The sequence below is a fragment of the Pongo pygmaeus genome, chromosome 15 (genome assembly GCF_028885625.2).
Source record: "Pongo pygmaeus isolate AG05252 chromosome 15, NHGRI_mPonPyg2-v2.0_pri, whole genome shotgun sequence".
Classification (NCBI taxonomy): domain Eukaryota; kingdom Metazoa; phylum Chordata; class Mammalia; order Primates; family Hominidae; genus Pongo; species Pongo pygmaeus.
The window spans coordinates 93,703,278-93,710,543 of NC_072388.2; positions in this window are offsets into that span (position 1 = coordinate 93,703,278).

The window sequence follows — 7,266 nt, forward strand, 5'->3', positions numbered from 1 at the left end:
ACAGACACAGACACACACAGAGACACAGACATACACACAGAGGCACACACACACAGACATACACACAGATACACAGACACACACGCAGTGACACACACACACACAGACACACACAAAGACACAGACGTACACACATACACAGACACACAGAGACACACACAGATGCACACACAGAGACAGACACATAGACACACACACAGACACAGACATACACACAGATACATAGACACACAGAGACAGACACACAGACACATACACAGAGACACACACAGAGACAGACACATAGACAGAGACAGACACACAGACACATACACAGAGACACACACAGAGACAGACACATAGACAGAGACAGACACACAGACACACACACAGAGACACACAGAGACACAGATATACACACAGATACAGAGACACAGACACACACACAGATACACACAGAGACACACATAAACAGACACACACACACAGAAACACACACAGAGACAGACACACGGAGACACATGACACAGACATACACAGATACACAGGCACACACACAGAGACACAGACACACATACAGACACACAGAGACACAGACACACACAGAGACATATACAGACACACACACAGACACACAGAGACACACACAGACACACACATAGAGACACAGACACACACACACAGGACATACACACAGAGACACACACAGACACACAGAGACACAGACACACAGACACACACACAGGACACACACATAGACACACATACACACACAGACACACACACATAGACACACACACACAGACACACAGGACACACACACAGACACACATACACACACAGACACACACACATAGACACACCCACACACAGACACACACACACACAGAGCGGGCTGGGGAAAGAGCGAAAGCAGAGCTCGGGGAGGTGCCGAGGAAGGCAGCCGGGAGACAGGAGAGAACATTTCACAGGCCCCCAAAGCGGAGCAGAAGAAATTGTTTCCAGAGGCCATTTAGAGCCGCCCCCCGCCCTCCCGCCTCTACAGCCCTGTCACTTAGCAGGTCTAGAGGTCCCCTTGCAGCTGCCAGGACTGGGTGGAGGGAGGGCAAGCAGGGCAGGGCAGACAGGGCCTGCTGGAGAAAATCTCACCAAACCAGGCTTGGCATCCCTGTCCCCAATGGCCCTGTGCCTGGGTGGGGGGTGGGGGTATGGCAGAGAAAAGTGGTCCAATATGGCTGGTCTGCACATGCCCCAGATGCCCACAGCCTCATTAGGAGAGACCAGGTGGGTAACCCGAGAGCCCTGAAAGTGTGGCCTTTAGAACTGCTGACTCTATGCTCTCCAAAAGGGGGCTCTGTCTGCTGGATCCCAGGTAGGTCAAAGTAAAACACGAAAAGCTTGCATATCTGCTCTGGAGGAAATACATTGTGAAGCAAAGCAATTCCCCAAATTTCTCTCTGATTTTTCTTTTATCGTTGTAAAAGCATTTAACATGGATCTACCCTTTAACAATATTTTTTTTTTTCACAGACAGAGTCTCGCTCTGTCATCCAGGCTAGAGTGCAGTGGTGGGATCATAGCTCGCTTCAGCCTCGAACTCCTGGGCTCAAACGATCCTCTCACCTCAGCCTTCCAAGCAGCTGAGACTACAGGTGTGCATCACCGTATCTGGCCAAGTAAAAAAAAAACAGTAGAGATGGGATCTTACTATGTTGCTCGGGTTCCCTTTTACGAATTTTTAAGTGCACGATACAGGATTGTTTTCACGCACGAGGTTGCACAGCATATCTCTAAAACTTCATCTTGTATAACTAGAAGTTTTATCTGTTGAATCACACTGCCTCAGTTCCCCCTCCCTCCAGCACCTGGCAACCAGCATTCTACTCTGCTTCTATGAGTTCAGCTGTCTTACAACCTCACATAAGTGGAATCATGCAGTCCATGTCCTTCTGTGATTGGCTCATTTCTCTCATCATAATGTCCCCCAAGTTCATCCACGTTGTCATATATTTCAGGATTTCCTTTTTTTTAAAGGCCCAATAATAATTGATCATATGTATATAGTGAAGAAGCCATCTACAGACTGGGAGAAAATATTTGCAAACTATACATCTGACAAGGGGTTAATATCAAAAATACATAAGGAACTCCTACCATCAATAGCAAAAAACAAAACAAATAACCCAATTAAAAAACGGGTAAAGAACTTGAATAGAGACCAGGCACAGCAGCTCATGCCTATAATTCTAGCACTTTGGGAGACAGAGGTGGGAGAATCACTTGAGCTCAGGAGTTTGAGACTAGCCTGGGCAATGTAGCAAGACCCCATCTCTACTAACAATGAAAAAATTAGTCAGGTGTGGTGATGCACGCCTGCAGTGCCAGCTACTTGGGAGGCTGAGGTAGGAGGATCACTTGAGCCCAGGAGTTCAGGGCTGCAGTGAGCGACGATCACGCCACTGCACTCCAGCCTGGGTGACAAAGTAAGACCCTGCCTCAAAGCAAACAGAACAAAACAAAACAAAACTTGAAGAGACATTTCTCCAAAGAATACATACAAATGGCCAACGGGTATGTGAAAAGATGCTCAACATCACTCATCATCATGGAAACGCAGATTAAACCACAAAGAAGTATCACCTTGTTAGGAGCCATTATTTTTAAAAATATTGGTGAGGTGGTGAAGAAATGGGAATGCTTGTACACTGTCAGTGGGAAGGCAAAATGGTGCCGCTGCTAGAAAAACCAGTATGGCAGTCCCTCAGAATGTTAAAAATAGAACTGCCGCATGATCCAGCATCCCCACTTCTGGGTATTGATCCAGAAGAATTCACAGCAGGATCTGGGAGAAACATTTGCTCCCCGTGTTTATCGCAGCGTTATTCACAAGAGGCAAGACTGGGAACCACCCAGAAGCCCGTCAGCAGATGAATGGATTACGAATTCTTCTAGTACATTTTCTCCTTCAGTCTTCACCACCCAATGTTAGAGAGGGGAGAGATCCCAACACCATCTGCCCCTGGGCTTTTCAAACAATGCTTGAGGGGAAGGCCACAGAGGACGATGGGGCAGAGGGGGCCTGCTGGGGGTATCAAAGTCCCCATCCTGCTCCAAGCTGGACAAATCTGTTGTTGAATATTTTATTTTATTTACTATTTATGTATTTATTTTTGAGACAGGGTCTCACTCTGTCACCCAGGCTGGAGTGCAGTGGCACCATCATGGTTCACTGCAACCTCTGCCTCCTGGGCTCAAGTGATCCTCCCACTTCAGCCTCCTGAGGAACTGGGACTACAGGCATGCACCGCCACACCCAGTTAATTTTTGTATTTTTTTTTTTTTAGAGACGGGGTTTCACCACATTGCCCATGCTGGTCTCGAACTCCTGAGCTCACACAATCTGCCCACCTCGGCCTCCCAAAGTGTTGAGATTACAGGCTGGAGCCACCAACCCTGGCCAAAGATTTTAACTGAGCTGCTAAAAATATTTTAAATTTAAAACATCCTATGATCATATTATATAACTCACTATTTCCCAGGGAGGAGAAAGTGGCTGTTAATGTCCCCAGGCCTCATGACAAAGTGGATAAGAACCTGGCCTGGGAACATGGGCCTCTGAGTCAGGGGGCCTTGGGTTCTTGCCTGAATGCTGCCCTTGTCTAGCCGTGTAACCTTGGGCATGCTGCCGAAATGGCTTCCTCCCTCCCTTGTGGATTGGGATAATATAGCCTCCTTCATGGGGTTGTTGATACAGTAAAACGAGTCACTAACCCCGAAGCGCTTAGGAGCATGTGGGGCACAGGCAGCCTGGGGAGGCACCAGCTGCTGTGTCCTTCACAGAGGACGCTGGAGACCCTGGAGACGTCGTGCTGTTTAGCTACAGGACCACAGACAGCTCCCTTCTCTCACTCACCCACTATCTTGTCATGTGCTCAGCAAGGACATGGGTCTAAAGCAGTGGGTCCCCACCTAGGCTCCACAGAGAAGTCATCTGGGAGGTGTTGCAGTGAGACTGACCCCAGCTCTCACTCCCACAGTCTCTGACATCATTGCTCTGGAGCGGGCCAGGGCATCCGTGTTTTGTGTAAGTTCTCTGGCAATTCTCTTGTGCAACCGCAATTTGAGAACCACTGCTCTAGCTCATTAAAAACCTTCCCAGTTCTGAAACTCTGAGGCTGGACTGAGCTTGATTCCAAAAGTCTCTGAAAAGCACCTCATGTGTTTGGAATATTGGGTTAGATCCCCAGCCTAGTGACGTCTCATTGCCTGGGAAAGGCTTGATGTGGCTGCAGCTGGGAGTTTTCAAATGAGATGCCTTTCTTTTCTTAATATTAAACTGCCTGTCTCCATCTTGCCAACTTTTCAAATAAGCTAATTTTGTAAACAGTAGCCATACAGCTGAAATTTATTGTCCCACAATATCTATAGGTTAAATACAAGAAAGAAATTGTCTTTGGGCAATTCTGATTTACCCTTATGTTGACACTGGGTCATGCCCATTCTACTCTATCTTTGCCTTCAGTTTAATCCTTCTTTTAAAAGATTGGAGACATTAATAGCTTTCACATATACAAAACATTAAGGAAATAGGAGGGAAAAAGAAAAGGAGAAGGAGAAGAAGAAGAAAAAGAAGAAGAGGGACAAGGAAAGGAAGAAAGAGGATAGAGCAAGAAGAAAAAAGGAAGAAGAAAAAAGGAAGAAGAAAAAAAGGAAGGACTGCTTTTTATACAATAGCAATGATGATGGCAAACAAAATACTAAGCACAAACTTGAGAATTATGCAAGCTCTAGGCAGACGAAAAATTTTAAAAGCTGCAAAAGAACAAAAGGAATGCTTGAACAAATAAAAAGGCACATTGTGGCCTTGGATGGGAATACTCCACATCGTAAAGATGTCAGTTCTTCCTAAGTTGGGATATAAATTTAACAGGAACTTAATAGAAATACCAGTAAGTATTCATGATCTTACGCCCACACACACACACACACACATACACACACACACTGGGGGTGGGAGGTGGACAGGCTGAAACAAGAGAGAAACAAAATGATTTTAACTAGACAAAATGAATCTAAAATGCGTATGAAAACAAAATAAGCAAGAATAGTAAAATCTGAAAAAAAGACTGTTGGAGGAGGGCTAGACATATAAGATACCAAAACATATTCTGAAACCTCTAATAAGTTATAAATAATAAAATTATAATTTATTAATGATATAATGGATAATTAAAACTATATGGCACATAAATAAAAAGACTGATCAATGGAACAAAATAAGAAATATGTAAATGGTCCCAGATACATAGTAGAATTTAGAATATTATACAAAAAGTTATTTCAAAACAGTGGAGAAAAAGTGGATTTGCCATTAACTAGAACTGAGACAATAAAGTTGTCGTCTGGAAAAAAATAGTGTATCCATAATTTTTGTTAGTAATCACTGGAACTGTTTACAAGGATTCCAGTGTTCCTCTCCTTCTCACCATGTGATTTGCTTTGATTAATGAAATATGGGGAGAGCACGTCACTTCTAGGAGGAAGCCTTTAGGAGCCAGGGCATGGTTCACCATCTCTCTACACCTCTCCTGCAGTGACCAGCAATGTTCCCAGTGATGTGTTCTGTCAGTCTGGGTCCCTAAGCCCCCTGCTAATAAAAAATGAACAGAGAACATGAGTAAGAAGTTAGCTTTTGTTTATTTCAAATATCATGATGTGGAGATTCTTTGTTACTGCAGCACAAAACATCTTATCCCAACTGATGCAGTCACAGCATCACATTTCAGTCACATTTCATAGACATCAAAGATTTAAATAAAAAACAATGTAACCTAAAAGTACCAGAAGTCACCAGAGAACCATTTAAAACCTTGGAGTAAGAAATGCCTAAGAAATAAAACCCAAAGGCCTTTTTTTCCCAAGATTTTTGAATATGTATAAATTTTTTAAGATTCTACATGACAAATACTATGGTAAGCAGAATGAAAATAAAAGGAAAAACTGAAGGAAATACTTACAGCTTAAAAGGGAATTAATTCCATATATTTGATTGTATATATATTACATATGTGTATGTATTGTATAACCAAATATATGGAATTAATCATCTTATGTGTGTATATATACAATTTATATATATATATGAGCAAAAATATTGATTGTTCATAATAAAGCAAATAAGTTGGCTCTCAAACATATAAAAATATACTCAACTTTACTCAGGTTAGGAGAAAAGCAAATTAACTGCAAATGAAATCCTGTTTTACCTGTCAGATTGGTGAAGATTAAAAAAAAAGCCATGCTGTATGCATAAGAGTGTGGGAAACATGGACTTTCATAGATTCCTTGGGGAAGTATAAATTGGATATTCCTCTGTGGAGGAATATCTGATTATATCTTCAAAATAAGTGCATATGCCCTTTGACCCAGAAATTCAATTTCTAAGAATTTATTCCATAGGTAAATCTATACAGGTGAGAAATAATATATATACAGAGTATTCACTGCAGCATCATTTGAAATTGCAAGAAAAAAAGATAAGAAATTATTTTAAAAAAAGAAACAAAGTAAAAAAGCGAACAACTCAAATACTCATTAATAAACAGCTGTTTATATAACAATGGTCCATGTATATGATGAAATATGATGCAGACAAAAAGAATGAGTAAACTCTTTGGGATTCTTTGTGATCTTATATAGAAAGACCACCATAAAATATTAAACACACAAAAAGAGCAAAGCGAAGAACAAAGTGAATATTATGCTACCTTTTATATGTGAATAAAATATTTCTGGAAAAAAAGTTCAAGCTGCTTATAACATGTTTGCCTTGGGGAAGTGACCTGGGTACCTGGGAGAGATTTGGAGGAAGACTTTACTGTATTCCTTTAATGAATTTTGAATTTTGAACCATATTAATTACATTACCTATTTAAAGAACAACTTTAAATAAGAGAGAGAATGAAAAATCTCTCTGAATATAACTAACCCTTCTAGAGTTTCCCAGCACAAGACCACAGCTAGGACCCATCAAACAATGAAATTAAGTGTTTATGTGTTTCTGAGTATTGGAAACAATTATGTAACCCTAGATGCAACTGAAATCTCATACCAAGAAGGTTCAAGGCAATTGGCCATAATTTCCCACTGCAATGAGTTTTGTATATTTCAGAATTGAAAGACATTTCTTTAGAAAAATCTAAGGCCAAAATTTTTTCAAGAGGTCAACTCTAATTCCATTTCAGCCAAGAGGTTTCCCTGCCTTGATTAAAGCCGTCAAATTGCTCC